We start from the raw sequence: 19,414 nt of genomic DNA, 5'->3' as shown, positions 1-19,414 counted from the left end.
GTTCACTGATTTACTGGTCAATTCAAATAATCATTAGTTGGCCAATCGATCACTCGTGGCGCGCGCATCGTTTTTGCTCGAGTTTGACGTTTGCTCACTACCGCCATCTGGTGCGTGATTTGCCCAACTAACTGAAATCACCAGATGTCGTTAGTGTTTGAACGACGATGAATTTGATGAGTAAATGTTCAATGTGTTATGTCTGTTTGTCTGTGGAAAAACGGTATCTGGCGGCGTCGCATGAATCACGAGTTGTACCAGGTGCGTAAAGGGCTGGATATTGTTAAGCTTATTCAACACGGCAGACTCCAGTGGGCTGGACACGTGGTTCGTATGCCGGAAAAACTTCAAGCGAAGATAATATTTAAAAGAGAACCCGGAAGAGGCCGCAGGCTTCGTGGAAGGCCGCGTACACGATGGCTTTTTGCAGTTGAATAGCAGACCTGAGGGCGCTCAATGTTCAGGGCGACTGGAAGCGATTGGCCCAGGATCGAGTCCAGTGGAGAAGGATACTCCACTCGGCGTAGGTTCATCGAAGAGCTGTAGCCCATCAAGTATGAAGTAAGTATGCGGGCGATTCTCGAGGCCTTATCGAATTCCGTGCTTCGGATGATGGGGCTCTGATGCGGGATAGTGATGTTTGTTTGTTTGTTTATTTATTATTGACATTTTACACCAGAAAGGTGCATTCGTGTCAGGGGGATAGTGATGGTTGATCGAGTGATAAAACTTGAAGAAGTTGTTCGAAGTACTCAAGACAATGTTTCAGTTAATCAGTGGCGTCGGCCGGGCAGTCCACCCACGCTCATTCGTCCTATTTTCTAAATAAATTACCTTAAACCCCGTTTAATTGATTGATATCTCATGAAGTGGATGGATTTCTGTGCTGTACGGATTTCGGTCCCACACGGTATCAAAAAAATGTTTTTTTTTTCTGCTCGTGATACGAATAACACGCACTGTAGCGTAGAGTGGGGCAAGAGTGCGCGTGGGGTAAGAGTACGTTTTCGATTTTTTTAAGTAATAGAAAAAAATAAACTAGCAGCACTGCATCAGTTTGACAGGTATTCTGGCCAACTATTATCATGTGTAATTGTGAACGATTTGAATAAACAACAAGGAAGATATGGAGTTAGATATTTTTTTGGTCATTTTGCTAAAAATAATTGTGTTTTCGCAACTAGTATTTCATAACCATATATACGTTCAATCAGGTGAACATTATGAATCAATGACAAAAGGTCGAAAGACAAAAGGTCGAAAGGACAAAAAGTCGAACGGGACAAAAGGTCGAAAAGGTCAAAAAGTCGAAAGGGACAAAATGTCGAAAAAGGACAAAAGTTCGAAAGGGACCAAATGTCTATCAAGAACAAGTTGAGTACAAGTTAGGAGTATTCCAAAAAAAATAATTATAAAATGCATTTAACTTCAAGCAGAAATAACGCACTCATCTAATTAATCGAAGTTGAAGAATGAGCAATTTTCAAAGAAGGAGTAATTAGTATAAGACAATATTATGAATATCTAGATAGTTCTGAAAGAGATAAAAAAGATTGTTAATAAGAAATGAATAAAGCTTGTATTTTGCGAGACAGAGTTGTCCTATACAGTTGGCAAAAAATGCTCTTTTATTTTTCACTATTTTTAACAATTAAATAAAATTCATCCAATAAGTGCCAATAATACATGTTATCTAGGTTTCTGAATGCCACTTCGATCTGTCAAAATAGTGCACGCAGCCACGGAGCAGGCGCACGCATTGAAAATACACTGGCGTATAATACACGCCGGTGTATTTGATCGAAGTGACAGAAAACTCAAACATCCATCTTTTACTGGTACTTATTGAATGAATTTTATTTAATTGTTAAAAATTATAGAAACAAAAGAGCAGCGTTTCTGCTAACTATGTAGGGCAACTCTGGTGCGAGATTAATTTTCTCCGTTTCAGTTTCTTGTCATGTTCAAACTTATGTCCTTTTCGACCTGTTGTCCCGTTCGATGTTTTGTCGTTTCGACCTTTTGTCCCGTTCGACGTTTTTTCCTTTCGACCTTTTGTTCCTTTCGACCTTTTGTCCTTTTCGACCATTTGTCCCTTCGACCTTTTGTCTTTAGACGTTTTGTCTTTCGACCTTTTGCCCTTTCGACCTTTTGTCCCTAACCCGAACATTATACCATTTCGATAACCTATTGTATAGAGGACTTTATGGTGCAGAACACCAATCTGGTTGGTTTTCCAAGAAGTCAAAACCATTACTTGAATAAATTTTGGGACTGTGGGGTAAAAGTACGCAGGAACGGGTGGGGCAAGAGTACGCATGTGGATCTTCAAGTTTTGATGTCAAACCCGTATCTCCGGCCGAGATAAGACTACTTCCAAAGCGTAAAGATCCACAACTGAGAAAAAAGGGACAGAAATCGAAAATTATCACAAGTTTTAAGGATAAGTTGAAGTAATTTGGTGTTAGAAAGGACTTTGCGAACAAAGCATTGAAGCGAAATAATGAAATTGAACTTGGACTTGCTGTACACCTAAACATAGTACGAAAATACAATTTCATATTAATGATAATATCATTAAGTCAAAAGAAACATTGATAAATCACGCAACGTTTGGCTGGGCGGGGTTGCAAGATGTATGACGATCCATATAATTTTTAGGGGATTCACACAAAAAGTGTAAGATAGGAAGGAGGGGTGATGAAATAGCCAAGTTTTACGTTACGTGATTGGTGGACTTTCTTTGAGGAAAGTTCCTTTGTTTACGCCACGCGAAACCTGATATATTTTTACCTTTTTTTTAGTTATTTGAATATAAAAACCCAGATTAATCCACCTAGCAGTGATGATGCCTTTCTCGTGCATTATAAAATATATTGAAAGAATAAGCTTTTTAGGAGAATAGATCACATTTTTTGATCATTTTTCATGGTTTTGCATTAGTTAAAATGCATCGCCACCATTTTCGGAAAATCATTTTTTTTTGGCTTTGAATTTTTTTTCCAAGGGGGACCCTTGGGAAAAAACAATGATTTTTCAATAATTCCGAAATGCAATGTCCGATCGAGCCAATTTTCAATAGCAAACAATGGGACCGCATTCCCCGTCGAATGCAACTTGTTGCGAGTAAATCGGATAATGCTAAGTTCAAAAAAGTGTGTCTACAAAATTTGTACACATACACACATACACACACACACACATACATACATACACACATACAGACATCACCTCAATTCGTCGAGCTGAGTCGATCGGTATATAAAAATCGGCCCTCCGGGCCTCCTATCAAAATTTTGTTTTTGAAGCAATATTATAGCCTTTACGTACACTTAGTGTACGAGAAAGGCAAAACATGGTTTTTCGTATGAAAATGCACATTTCTAGGACCCCCTCCCCCTTGAAATGTTACGTAATCCTTAAACATTCCCTAATATATGTTCATTAAACATCAATTAAATGTTATTCACGTATATATACTTAAAGCACATGATTGAATAAATGCGTACTCTTACCCCACCTGATGCGCACTCTTACCCCACCGGTGGGGTAAGAGTGCGTTTTTCACTTGTCTTGCAATAAGGGTTCTACTAAAACGAATCTCAATAATTTCAATAATTTTTTCCCTGGGTCACATATAGGAAGAGTATATGAATCATCGACATTGATTGATATGCAGAAGCTTGCTTTATAAGGGCCACATGATCAATTGAAAACTAAGTGCGTACTCTTGCCCCACTCTACTCTACTTACTTTCCCGATGGCTACTGCAAGCTATGGAAGATCTCACAAAATTTTGGCATATTCTCTCAATCTGAACCCTTGGGTAGATGCTTTTTCTGCCCACTTGGGACAAGTGATTTCGTACAATTTGTGATTGATTGGATCGACTACTCGAAAAGTTTGACGAAAAATTGGGTGATTTTTCGTTGACGCTTGGTGTGTTTTGGCAGAACCCCGGTGAAAGGTCTGAGGGCTCCACTTACTGATTTGCCTCGGCAGGGTGGCCTAGAGCAGGGTACTCCCACTTACCTTCGGATTTCGGATGGACAAATGAGCAATAAGAAGAAATAATTCAAATTAAAAACCGTATATTCTAATCTGACCTCTTGTTTCCCCTCGGCACTGGTCGACTCACTACTCTCGTTGGGGGCCCCTTCTTGGACAGCAACACATCAGCAGCAGGCGAACTGGTCTCCGCTTTCCTCTTCTTCTTTCTCCTTGCTTTCCGCGTTCTACGTCTTCTTCTTCACCTTCTTCTCCCTTTTCACTTGACTTCTCTTCATATTACTTTCGGGCTTTATGGACTGCCTCAGGCAGCCGTCCTTTACTTTTAGCTAGGGGGAATGGCAAGCTCCTTTGTCGGATCCCCCTAGCGACGCTGGTGTAAAATCACCGAACCTGCCAACTCGCCGTAGACAGTTCACTACTACAGGTGGTGCGCCCCTTTGTACGCACCTGTCCTCGCTCTCTTTGGCTGTTAACTGTGGAGGCGAACTCTATTGACTGAGCCCCCACAGTGAGAACCGCTGGGAAGCGAAACACTCCTTTACGATGAGCTTCCCAGTATGGCCGCGATCCTACTTCTGCACTGCACTAACACAGCATTTTTCTTTGCTCCCGAACCGGCACTTTTCGGGGGAACCCCTTTTCCACTCCCGACGTTGCTGATGGATATCCGGCACCAAAACTTAGAGAAGAAACGCGGTTCGCGGTTCGCAACTCTCTCTTTTTCTCCTGCACGTCATCGACTACATCAAAACAAACCATCGCTACTGCCACCCTGCCACCGTGCTCGGCTGTTATGCTGCGCGGTGTTGAACTTAATCTAGAATTAAAAAAACACCTAAATAAAGATTTTAAAAAAATATGCTGCTCATGTATGTAGCGCCGCTTTAAGGCCTACGGAAGTAGCTTTGGCGTTAACTTTATTTAAAAACCTATTTAAACAAGCACTGTAATTTACATTCAACAAATCAAAACCCGTTACAAAACAATGTAAACAAAATTTAATTGAAAAACAAACAACTTTAAATATTTACAATCCACAGTGGTGGTGTATGGTGTACAAAACAAAAGCATAATGGGTAGCCAGTTGAAGCGACACCAAACCACCCAAAATACACTCGGCGACAAGACTAAACAAAACGGGTTAGTTGTAACTCACAGGTTGCACCGGCCAACTGTGAGAGTGTGTCCCGGGCTCCCCCAGAAACACGCTTACCAGAGAGCATGTTAACAAAAATAGTAAAATGTAAACCGTTGTTTTAAGGTTTTTCGTATTCAACGGCGTCAAGCTATTTGGCCGAATGCCATTTGGCGAAAACTGGGAATCAAGAACTGAGAACTACACACTTATTTTTTTTACCGGGATCTCAGCAATTTGTTTAACTTTTACCGAGTTTCGCACAGCCGAGCCCAACAGCGATGCCAGATTGTTTCAACATTAATTCCGTAGATTCACTCAAAAAAATTGGCTAGTTCTATTTCCGTGCTCATCTACATACAATCCTAGTATAGTATACAGAACGTTACACGACAGATCTCTAACTTTTCTCAATGCATGGAAATTAGAAAAAAACAAGACCGTCAAAATTTAAGGTTACTGCACAGCAAATATTTTTTTAAACTCAACGACGTTTAAAATTGCAGCTTATCCCATCGAACGAATTAACATTTGATATTCTATAACATTTGACTGAATTTTACAAGCAAGCATAGTTTAAATTTATTTCCATTTAAAAGAATAGTGAGATCGATTGAATGTTACATTTATTTGCATGCTCCAAATATGTGCATAAAAATACATTTAAAATCACAACATATTATTATCTGTGTGGTCTTGATATTTCCTTTCATGATAATCCAAAAAGAATGATATTCGTAGGCACAGTGCCCTATATAGTTTTCTATACTCGTCATAATGGCAGTTGCTATACTTACATATTTTTGACAGTAAGTGTTTCCAACGCTGAGACTACCGTTTTTGCATTTTATTTATTGAACTTTAATTGATTCAACATAGAATCAGTTAAGTATTATGGACTTCCTATTTTTCAGAATATTTCAAATTATTAATTCAATTAATGAAGCTGTGGTAATGTTTCATCACCAGTTTCTATTGCATTTCATCAACTTCCGACAAATTCCTACGGAAATTTCTATAGGAAAATCTTCCGGAAATTCGTTCAGAAATTCTTCTAAGGATTCTTAAGAGAAATATTCCAAAAAATCCTTTAGTAATATTTTTAGAAACTCTTACAGTAATTCATTCAGAAATAGTTTATTCAATTCCCAGAAAAATCGCTACAGTGAAAACTCAATTTCTTCGGAAATGTATCCAGTACTTGATTTGGAGCTTCCTCCAGAAAGACGAAACGCTAGGAATATTCGAACGAATTTCAAAGGATTTTCTAAAGAATTTCCCAAATTTTCATATTTCTTCAAGAATTTCTTTGGACATTCATCTAAAAATTCTTTTGGAATTTCCCCCAGAGATTTTTTTGGAAAATAACTTCAAAAATAAATTCTGAAAATTCTTAGGAATCTCTTTCATATATTCTTTTGAAAGTCCAAAGAAAGACTTCTAATAATTCTTTCGGAATATCCCTTAGAACTTTCTTCAGACCTGCCTCCAGAATATTTCTTTTGGAAAATTTTATATGGATTTCATAGAATTTTCAGAGGACCTCCCATAGGAACCTTCGAAGAAACTTATGAAGAAATTAACAAAGGCTTTTCTGAAGGTATCTCTGGAAGAATGTTCAATGGAACTACTAGCTGATTTTTTGAATATTATTTGGAACTCCTGGAGGAGCTCCCGAAAGTATTTCTGGAGGATACAAATATTTAAAAAAAATATGTCCCCCTCGGATTATTTTTCCTGAAAATAATAAATTGAGGGGACAGCAATAAAATTTCCAGAAAATTTTGAGGGTTTTCAAAATGTTCTTTTACAAATCCAAGGAGTTTTAATTTTTTTGTCATTCAAAAATTAGATTTAATTGTTCCTTCTTGACTTTTCGGAGACCAGTAGGACTTTTAATAAATATTTGTAACGCCCTTTCCCTCCCAATAGAAACCCAACCCATATACCAAGAACTTACGCATTGCTTACTCAAATTGAACTAAATTTGAAATCAAGTGAGAATGTTTGACTACTTACTACTTTAACTACTAACTAAAAAACACACCGCATCATCTCACATCGTTGATCAATGGGCATACAGCTCTTTCATTTCAACTGTTGAGACGAATCAAGTACGGTCTGCAGGGCAAATGCATGTTTCAGATTCAGATGATTTCGAATTCAGCACAGTGTCCCAGTACAATGTTAACCACTGGTGATTTAAATCACAGATACTCCAATTGAAAATAAAAATTCGCTTTACAAAAATCCGTAGATTTCCGCAGAAATTTTTTAATTTCCGTAGTTTTTATCTACGGATCCGTAGATCCGTAGAAAGCATTCAATTCCGTAAATCTACGGAAATTTCCGTAGATCTGGCATCGCTGGAGCCCAACAAACATGTTTTTCGCCGAGATATCTGTCAAATTTGCTGAAAATCAGTAAATAATTTGCCGAAACCCAGCTAACAAACCTCATTTTTGACGGGATATCAGTTTTTATTTTGCTGGGCACACGGCTGTGCGGATTTTGCCGAGCTGCAGAAATAAAAACTGAATGTGTAAAAACTGAGAACTGGGAACTGAGACTGAGAAATGAGAATTATGAAGTGAGAAGTGAGAAAGCAGAAGTGAGAACAAAGATGCAAGGAGTGAGATCTGCGAAGTAAAAAATGAGAACTGGAAAGTTAGAAGTGGGATGTAAAATAAGAGAAGCGAAAAATAAGAAGTATTGAAAAGTGCGAAATAAATCCATATTGCTTCTTTCTTTATGTTTTTCTTTATTCCTAAAGTAAAAAGAAAGAAGGAACACGATGAAAGAAAACTCCTTTATTGGGCAAAAGAAAAAATATTGAACAGCCTGCCTGCTTAAGTCGATCAAACATGACTGCTAAAAAATGGAGTCAAAGTGATTTTCCACGTAAGTTTATTGCGTTTATCAGTGGAAAAGTGCAGGAATCTAGCGTAATGTAACTAAAATATGCTTGACACACTTTTCATTGAAATTCGGTGATAAATATGTCCCTTCAAAGCGATGTATAACCGTTGAATTATTGATTTATAAGCGTAATGAGCTAACATTCCATCATATGCTAACATCACCACCTTATCAATCACAGAGTAGCAACTACAAATTTTATGGCCATAATGCTCATGCTCGATCTAAAAGAGTCGAATTGGTCGCGATTCTGCCAAATCGCATCAAAACGCGTTTGGTGCAGTTTCGCAGAATAATTCATTCAGTACAAAAACAAACAATTCTGACGAATGGTAAAACCAAAACAGAATCCACTCATTACCAAATCACTTAGATCCTACACAGATAACAGATCCAATTAACCCCTCGAAATTAGTTTGAAATAATACACCATTCCGACCATTATTCCGAGGAAAGGGTAAACCTTGTCGTGAAAGCGTAGAACAATAGGACAAAAAAGTATCATCACGATAATTGCATTTTCAGTACCAGCAGCTGCAAAATTTCCACCGCATTATTTGCGAAAACCGAACCACGGAAGGGCTGGACGAAGGTACATCTGGTGAACTGAAAGCATAAAAAGACGCATTGCTTACGAAGCACAGTCTCCGGTTATTACATTCCGCATATTACCAACCGAATAGAGCAACCAAAGTTGCTGGCTGGCTTTCTTGGTGTCGGAGACTTGCATCGCGCCGCGCCCACTGCCCCGCAGTTGGTCCCTTGTTCTGTTCGTAGTCGACAATTTTGCAGCGGAATGTCAGTGAATAAAGCATCGGAACGGATGCGCTAATATTGCTGGCCGGGTCCGTTTCTGTGAACGCCGTCAGTGAAGGACCAATCGTAAAGTATCACTGCATTTGAAATGAATTATTACTCTAGCACTAACAGCGGCAAAACGAACTGAAAGATAGTACCTTGCTTGAACACGGGTCGCAGGAAAACTCAACGCCTCAGTGCGGTGTACGAATATTTGAATATAGTGATGATTTGAATACATCAGTGACTATAACTTCAATTTTTTATGGCGTAATGAAAAACGCAGTATAATCCACCTAGTGGTTAGAATTGTCTATCTGAATTTGAAGATTATTGGAAATCAATTCACGATCATCACAATCCGTTCAGAAAGTTTCCAAATAATCCCTAACACTTCATACCGCGGAAGCAATCCCTATAAGATAAATTGAACCACGCAAATGGCGTGAAGGAGACAAACGGACTGTGCTGATCCTGACTACGAGGAGGCGGAGGTGGTAAGAGAAAGAAAATGCATCTGCAAACGAATAACAAACAATAATAACGCAGAAAATGTCTTTCCGGCTTGGTCCCATCTCCGAGAAGCTGCGCGATGGTGCGGCGGACTACTTTCCTGTTTTTGGCTTGGCTGCTGTTGCCACTGCAATGCTTTTACATCGGTCGGTATCTAACACAGTCCGCCACTAGGATGGAATTCAGGCTACAACAGTGGCGCTTTGCGCCAGAAAGAAAGAATTTGCAGTTGGCATCAATTGTACCTCTTTTCAGCCGAACATGTTGATATCCATTCTCCATAGTCGCCTAAATGGAAATCTGTGGCGGTGGTGACACTTGGGATGTCGGTGGGGAATACAAATGGAAAATGTAGTTTTCATCGGTTGAGTAATTGAATTTCAATAGAAGCCGAAATGTGTTTGATTTAGAACAATGCAATGCGCTAGCAATAATGCAAGAGCGAAGCATTTCGGAAATGGCATTTCTCCAAAAAATCTGCACTGGTTATTCACTGGATATAGGTGTGAGAAATACACTTTACATGATATTCGAAGAGCCACGCTGAGCTTCTGTGGACGAATTTCAGCATGGTGATGTTTCTATCTACGACTCTTTATGAAAGAGGAGATATGTCGTGACAGGATATATTTTTAAACAAATTTTATTTCGGTAAAAATCATCAAACCAACCGCAACTTTTTAATACATGCGGTGCAGGAAACAGTAGCGGATTGCATCATCCACCCGAATAGCAACAATCAAGCCGCAATTTCCACATCTTTTAATGTGTTTGCAAATTTGTGACCGCATTTGTGCAGTGCAGTGAGCGCGTATCATGCACCGGAAGCGGAAAACAAAAAAATCCGACCAATTTTGCTTTATTGCGGTCTCGCTGAACGGCTTAGTGAATCTGGTGCTACTGATGGGGATCAACCTCATGGCATTGTTCTCACTGACCGATTTATCACAGCCATCGTACTGAAATGTGCAGCGAATTTACTATTTTTAAAGCCGATATCGTATATAGGGAGAAGGTTCAGTTGAGCAGCACTCCATAATTTTGCCACAACGTTATTATTTGGGCGCATTCTAATTCAGACGACATGATTTTTTGTATACGTACATACATACAGTGAAACCTATTTTTATGCTCCATCTTTTTACGCAAACAGAATGTAGTAGAGCTCCCTCTTTTACGTCATAGGAGCGTAAAAAAGGATTCAACCATTTGTTTGTTTGGTGCAAGTTTTGATTGGTTTCATATATTTTTTGTAGATGAACTAACCAATCTTGCGACTAGCAATGGTCCTCTCCTTTTTTCTTCAACAGGTTTCAATCATCGCTTACTAATTATTCATTCAAACCTTTTTTTCGCTGAAATAAAAACTAACTTTTGATTTTTTATGCTTCAAAAAATTATCTAACTGCAGTAATGCGTTCGTTTTCGTCGGCGGTTTACCTATTCCTAATGAATTAGCCTCAGTCTTACGTAATCTCCGTATGTTATATCTCGTGATGTCGCACATAGGGTTATCTACCCGGAATAAAGTTGATTTAAAAAAAATGGCTTTTCCGTAGCGTAAAAATATGTAAAAAGTAGCTGAATAGTGTGGGACCTGCTATCTGTTTTAATTTTTGTATTTGTTATGAAACTCTTTGAAACTTTGCGGTTTTTAACTAACATTTTTATTTTTGCGGCTTGCTTTTTTATACCACGATTTTAATTATTTTGGTGCTCATTATGTATAACCTTAATTTACATTATTACCACGGATGATGATTATGGTGGTAATATAATAGTAGTCCATACATATTTAATTCATAGAAAAAATTGATTGTTTTGTGATACAGTCGGGATTCGCTGGTTGGGATTTTAATACTTAGGTCACTTTTTAGTTGGGCCTCCGCTGGTTGGGCCATGGCCCAACTAAAAAGCAACCGTACGTCAAAATTCAATGTAAACACGGAAAACGGGATTGGGCGTCACTGGACATCATTTGTGATGCTCAAGTCGAAATACACGTGTTCAAATGGCTGTCAGTTGGCCCGACTATAAAATCAAATTCGTTAGTTGGGCCGAGGTCGTGGCCCAACCAGCGGATCGCGACTGTATATGGAGGAATCAATAGTTGTTACTTTTAAATAAAAGATGAAAAAATCACAATTTCATTGGTCTGGCATTTCGTTATTCGGCGATATTTGATAATAGGGGAAGGGGGGGCAATATGCCCTAGCTAAGCAAACACTGCTCTATTGTCTTATTTGTAACGCTATTCATGGGTATTATTACATTATGCATCAGTTAAGGTCACTCCTGACGGAATCCAAGATTAAAAGTGCTCGCGTTTTCGGGGGCACACCACTCGGTACGGAGGCAACGCACAACTGTCATTTTTATTATTTCACGCATGCTGCGACGCAGCAAAGCTAAATAAACAAAAATGACAGTTGTGCGCCGCCTCTGAATCGAGTGGTGTGCCCCCGAAAACGCGAGCACTTTTAATCTTGGATTCCGTCAGGAGTGACCTTAAACAAGATAGCTAGTTGATGCCATTCAAAAATTGTCAAAAATCTCAATCATATTGATAATATTCACATTTCAAAAAAGTGGTGATATTTTGTTGCCGGAAAACTCTTGAGGCAAAACGCCTTTCAGCTGGCGGCTCCTAGGGAACAAAGTACCATGCGTCGGCGAATCAGCATTCTAGTATGGATAGTCCGTGGAGACGCAAGTACTTGTTATTGCCACTAGGGCGTTTTGCCTCGCCAAAATGTTAGATGTTTCTTCAAAATGTGGAAATTTTCGGTTTTTCCGACCTTCCCATGCACTATTTTGAAACTTTCTTCGCCTATCCTACATAATTTTAGATCTAGTTTTGTTACGGACATGACGGTAAATATGAGGGAAACCACAAAAGGCGTTTTGCATCGGGGGAGCGTTTTGTGGCCTCTTCCCCTATTTCAGTACATAGCCTCTAAATATACATCCATGTTTTGTAACCCAGAAATAAAATCATGCACAAATTTGCACCATTTCAAATTCGGGGTCTCGAAAGTTAAAATATTTATTTGAAATGCTAGTTTTTTCCAGGTGCGATGATCTTACCATCTCACTTTCTAAGCGTATAGTTGTCGACTTCTTCTTAGACTCTTACAGTTCCTCTGTTACTCTTGATCTGTCGATGAAGCAGGAGGCTCATGGAATACCAGACTTCCTTCGTGCGGAATTCATACCTCCATTATTTGCTAGCAAATACAGGCACGCCTGCGAGGAGAGAAGCTTTTTCACAGACGGGTCAAAAATGGATGACTTCACTGCACTGGTTTCGGTGTTTTCAACGTTTTTCATAGCGCATACTTTAAGCTCCAAGAGCCTTGTTCCGTGTATACGGCTGAGCTAGCAGCTATACACTATTCACTAGAGCAAATCGCATCCCTACCTCCTGACCACTTTTTCATCTTCACCGACAGTCTAAGTTCCTTGGAAGCTGCTCGGTCAATGTAACCGGTTAAGCACTCAGCGTATCTTCTGAATGGGATACGGAAAGCTTTGAGTGCCTAATCACAACGGTCTTACACAATCAATGGCTTGGGTCCCTTCTCATTGCTCGATCCCGGGAAATAAGAAAGCGGGCATTTTGGCCAAGGTGCGCGGTGAAGGTGGTATTTACGATCGGAAAATCACTTTCGATGAATTTTTCACATTAGTTCGTCAGGAAACCTTGAAAAGCTAGTAACAGAAATGGACAAATGGGGAGTTGGGTAGATGGCTGTATTCAATTCGCCCGCTGGTGTCGATGCGTACATGGTTCAACTAATTGAATATGGGACGAGACTTCATTCGAACCGTCTAATGTCCAATCACTACACTTTAAATTCCCATCTTTCCAGAGTGGGGCTATCAGAAGGAAATCTCTGTGTTTGCGGCGAGGATTATAGGAATATCGATCATGTCGTGTGGGCGTGCGATTTTTGAAAGTTGCTGATGTAAGACTGTAATTATTGTCAACCCATTCCCTTGTCTATCGTACCCCATTACGAATGTCTTCCTCTTGTTGTACATTTCAATGTCTGTCGTTAATCCCTTCCCCGTATGTCGTCCTCTCGTCGTTGTCTCCCAAAAAAGTTTGTTTGTCCCGTTACAGATGTGAAAATGCGAGGAATGTCAACTTTGTGATCATCAGCATCGTAATTACTTAAGTACCATAAAATCCTTTCCTTTCCTACTGTATTATTGTATTCTCTAACCTCGACTAAACCGCGAGTCTTTCGGTTCCCCAAAACTAACACTATGTATAAGAATCGAGAAATGTATTGTTAAACTTGATTTCGGCTCCGTAACGCTTCACGGCAAATGAGCCTTCCAAATAAACGAAAGATTAGAAAAAAGTGTCGACTTATTATATAATAGTATATAACAAGATATTATTCATATTAACGAGATTTTAATCAGCTGTATTACGCTTGGGGGATGTTTTAACATGGGGTAAAAGTTTTACCATAAAACGATAATTTATAACGACTGGAAGGAATGTTCGTGATTGTCTATTATTCACAACTTTGATGTTAAATTAATTTCATAAATCCAATACAATACAAGTCTTTCTGTTATTATTTGAAAAGTTGCTAAATGGCGTCTAGGAAGGTTGTGATTTGTGAATGACTCCAAAACAATAATATAACATAAAAGGATAAAAAACAAAATTGTCATACAAAGTGTTGAGACGTTAAGCTAAACATGGTTGAAAGGTTGAACTGAATAAAAAAGTACACTGAAGTCGGTTTTTACACGAGGGATACGTTTAATGTAAATCAAAACCACGTGAATTACAAAAACTGCGAAAACTATAAAATCCGCGTGAAATAAAAACCGGGTAAAAATTACTTCACCAAAAATCGACTTTTCAGGTTATTATTTTGATCTTTTTAAAAAATCGCACTAAGAAAACTTATATGGGAATTCGCGTAAAAAATGCGTAGGTCGCTTAAAAAGCGACCCCAGTGTAAACAAAATGATTTCGTTGGAGCAAGTTGTCACCACGGAGAACATCAAAACTTTTCCTAGAAAAAATAAATGATGGTTAGCTGGTAGACGAATTACGAAGAATGATGATGCCTTGGCACAAAAAGTGAAATCAATGCGATGTTTGAATGGTGTAGTGAAGACTAACTCATTCATTATTTTTATCAATCTTAAACATTCGCTCACTAACATTATCGCACATTCACATATTCGCTCAATATTTTTTTCTCAACTACTCACAAACTCATTTTCCTATACATTCAATTATACCCTCTAACTCTTTCACTTTTTCACTCAATCACATTCTCACTCATTCATTCAGTCACTAACATACACACATATTGTCTCGTTATCTCATCTACTAACTTTCTTGCCCACTATTATACTTTTACATTTGCTTACTCAATTACAATTACAATACTCAATACTAATCACTAACTCACTCACTTTCTCACCTATTTCTTAATTCCTCCGTTTTTCTTATTCTTACCCAAATAATCATTAATTTGTTCTCTCGCTTACTCACTTCCACCTCATTCACTCACTTACTAAATTATTCATTTGCTCACTCACCCAATCAGTCACTCACGGCTTCACATGCTTACTTCCTCCCTAATTGATTAACTAGTCCTTTTACTTACTCACTCACACGAGTGTCCTCGTTCGTTACATTTTTCTCACTCTCTAGCTTTCTTCATCATCTGATCACCTTTCCACTCACTCACTTATTCACTGACTCAATTACTAACTCACTTACTCACCCACTCATTAACTCACTTGCTCACTTACACTCATTTACTCAATCACTTGCTCATTCTTCCACTCACTTACTCTTAATTACTTGCTCGTTTACTCACTTTTTCATTCTCTCATTTATTCACTCGTTTGCTTACTCACTCACTCGCTTAAGCAGTTGCTCATTCTCTCGTACGATTATATCTTCATTTATTGGTTTATCGCGTTCGTTTACTCATTCATTCATACTCTAATAAACAATAATCTTCCATTCACAATTAACACAATCAATCACCTTCGGTACATACAGCCGAACAGGTAGACGAAGTTTGCCAATCACTACGTAGTCAGGCAGTGCGGACCCGGAAAAAGTGACGCAGAAAGAGTCAGACGGGGAATAACTCCGCTTCTCTCCCTCCTGCGACACCGAATACATTTGTTTGCAATCCAGTATCGCAACAGGAGGCAAAGAAACGTTCTTGAAACGACCGAAACCTTGTTTCAAATCGTCGCATGTCATACTTCCTCCGTCACCACCCCGCGATCTCATACACCGCTGACGGTACATGCACCCTATATACGTGAGTGAAACGCTCACAGGTGACAATATCGTTGGCCTGCTTGCGATTACTGACCGTGACACGGAGTGTACTGGACCCAACCATGTCAATGGTCGTGACAGACGAAAATCGCTTTTCCAGATCTTTGCTAATCTGGCTGATATTCAAACGTTTGCCTTTGGGTCGAAAGAAAACAACATACGGCCCACTAGAGTCGTGAGGGTAGACCTTGGGACGGGGCTCGTAGAGGAAATTTTAGCGTTGCTGGTGTCCATTTCGTTTTGGTTTGGAACACCTGAATGCAACGAAACATCTGACATGGAATACGAAGTACCCCGCCAACTTCGCCTTCGCGCATTGCGGACACGAAATGCGCCGCTGCAGCGAGGCACAATCTCTTTTAAAACTAAACAATTATCACAAGGGCAGAAAAAAACACACACAAACAAAATAATGATTTGGGACAGACGGGAAGACGAGTAAAAAGAAAGAAAAAACTATTCCAATAAGATGGAGAAGAGAGGGAACAATGAGAGGGAGCTCAATTAAATACTTGCGTTCACACTGCTGTGTTGCCGGCTAACAGTTCTGGCAGCACACACTAGCTCGATGGACACTCGCCGGTGGTGCGGTCGAAGCGAACCACGCTATTGTTGGTGTTCTCGCCGCACCCAACACTGCAACTGGGTGGATGGATGGTGGCAGGACGGCGGCGTCTGTGTTGGTGGAGACGCACGATGGATGATGACTGTCGGCGTGGGACGATGATGCCTGCGCCTGCGATGGACGCCGAATAAACTGCAAAGTTTTGCGTAGTTGCAAAACCAACGAAATGGCTACTTAACTGCTACAGCTAAGCACCACTTCCACTCAAGCACTATGCTTCAAAACACTTTCGGAAAAAAACCACTACCTGTACTTCAGGAAAAAAAACCGAATGAGAAGCAGACCGTACGCGGACTTACAACCGTCTCGCACGGATGCTCGACGTGGAATCAAATAATAAAGGTCATGTTATCCTTAAAACTGATTTTATATCACAATAACAAAAAAAAAACAAAGTAATTTGAGTGGTTTTAACAAATAAAATAGTTTATTCCAACTAGGTTGGCAAGCTAAGTGCAGGAGATAATATTTTTACCTTATACTTCATTAAGGTACACCGAGGCAAGTTGAAACAGTTTTTTCAAAGTTGAAATTCGAAGTGCTGTAAAAATCACCCTTTGATATATTTTGAATCCGTTTGCGCTGTTTGCTAGTTCGGGCCAAATATTGTGCATCAAAAATAAACAACCTTAACAAACTTTTTTTTAAATATTTTTTTTATATGCATCGTTTCAACTTGCGAATCGGGGCAAGTTGAAATACTTCGTTATATTCAGACGTAAGGTAATCTTCCGTATTAATAACAAAATGTATGTACTCAGTGAGACTCAATAAGCACGAGGTTGTAAAGGGGACTATAATACTGCCAGGATTCGCATAAGAGTCCAATGTAAGTTTTTGACGATTTCGTTTTTCTTTCAAAAATTAGCTTAAAATTGTCTCCTGTTTAAGAAAAACTGATAAAATAGTAGGCTTTGTTCTAGAAATTTGAAAACAAATCCCAATTTTGTTGTCTCACCTTGATATTTACTCGCATACAAATCAGATTCCACATTTTGATAGGTACTCTTTTACACAAAAAATAAACTTAAGTATGGTTCATTTAATTGTCCCACAGCAATAAAGATGGATAAAGAATATTATGTAATTTTTTTGGAAAGATAGCATTTTTTTTCAATTCATTATTTTTTTCGTATTTCTCAATGTAAAACAAGTTTGATAAATTCAACGGCATATTACTAAGTCGGCGAAAGTGACATGGGACTCTTATGCGAATAAGGGCAGTGTACAACAAAGTCACAATCGTATTTTCAGGAACAAAATTCTGGAGAACGCAGTACGCTGTAAATTTATCAAATTGATTTTCTCCTACTGGTGACCACTCGGATTACTATTCAGGATGCTTCATTATTTGGTTCACTTGTATATTGCGCAGTTGATTAATTCTGTTGTGGCTTCTTCATAAATGCACATTAATTCCAGCCATCATATCTCTCATAAACTCTTCGATTGGAGAAATAGGCAGCTGGGGAAGTGAAAGGTGGAGTTAATGAAATGTTTACATACTCTATGTTTTATTTTCTGAGAGTCAGTACTCAGAAGATTGAGAATCTCAAAACTGCAGTTTAAACATGACCCTTTTTTTATTCTAGTGGAGATTGTAGGAAGGTTGCATTCATGACAGAATGGGCGGAAATTAATTAAATTTATGTTCAGAAGTTTGCATGTTTTTACAAATTTATGTTTTTCGAATGTATTTACGGACCATGTTGAATTTTGGAAAAAAAAACTTTTAATTGCGAGGGTGACGTTTTGAATCGTTGTTTCAACTTGCCCCGCGTGGTGCATTTCTATTTGCCCCGATGAGTTGAACATGCAGAGCAATATCAAACAACCAAAATACAAAAATTAAAACGGGTCTTTTATCGATTTTTCATAATCATTATGCTTATTCAACATTGAATGATTACCTCCCATGAAAATTTGATGAAAAAACTTTTCCAAACATCGTTTTGAGACCTGTTTCATTGGCACGTCAAAAGTTGGTTTGGATTTTGCAAAGGGCGAAAAATAAACAATGGCAGGGATTGCTTTTGAAAGCTGCAATCTTTCGGGAATGGCAGTCAGAAAATGCGTTTAGGCGAGTAGTTTGTTGAAAAAAAATTGTCAGAACATTCGGTCATTTCCTTTCTGAATTACAGCTTCTGTTTCAACTTACCCCGCATTTCAACTTGCCCCGGTGTACCTTACATATTTTTACTTACTTTCAATTCGTCCCCATTTTTTTTCAAATTATAGAGAAGCAGGTTTAACCGATTCGATACGGATTTTTTTTCACCTTATTTCAACATAAATTATGGACATACTACTTCAAAAGCGGATGCAAACCATGAAAAAATCAAGACCAACATTTGAAAAGGGCGGAACAACCAAAATGTATTCCTTCTGATTCTTCGTCTACATATAAAGCTTTTTTTTATGTCTTTATTGAGGAGACTTTAAGCCCGATGCTACATATAAAGCTATATATGTGGATAAAGAATCACAGTATTCCCAGAATAATAACGGAACTCCAGAATATTCTTGAGCCTGGATATTGAAGGTTTACACTGCCGCTAACCGCAAGTCGACCACATCTGTATATGGAGCCTCATATACAGATGTGCTCGACTCGCAGTTAGCGGCAATACAAGACTAGCAGAGTGATTCATAGACTCCCTAGTTTGTTTGTTAGTTGGAGAAGCCCCATGGGACATCATTACACCAGTATATACAAAATCCAACATTTTCAGAATAATTACGGAACTCCAGAATATTCTTGAGTCTGATTGAGTCAAGATCTTCAGAGTGATGCGCAGGTTCCCAAACTTGCATGCTTGTTAGTTGGAATAGATCCAATGGACATCATTACATAGCACGTAACATTGCCGACTGGTTGGATGTCCTCATATGCCCTATACATAAGAAAGGACACAGACTATAGAGTGTGACGATTACAGAGGGATCAGCCTTATGAACTCGGGGTACAAAATCCTGTCGCGTACCCTATTTAACAGACTGAAATCGCTTGAGGAGTCGTTCGTCGGCGAATACCAGGAAGGTTTTCGTGAGGGCCGATCAACTACAGATGAGA

The sequence above is a fragment of the Armigeres subalbatus genome, chromosome 3, assembly GCF_024139115.2.
Source record: "Armigeres subalbatus isolate Guangzhou_Male chromosome 3, GZ_Asu_2, whole genome shotgun sequence".
NCBI lineage: Eukaryota > Metazoa > Arthropoda > Insecta > Diptera > Culicidae > Armigeres > Armigeres subalbatus.
The sequence above is the reverse complement of the archived record's forward strand: the minus strand, read 5'-3'. Positions refer to the sequence as shown.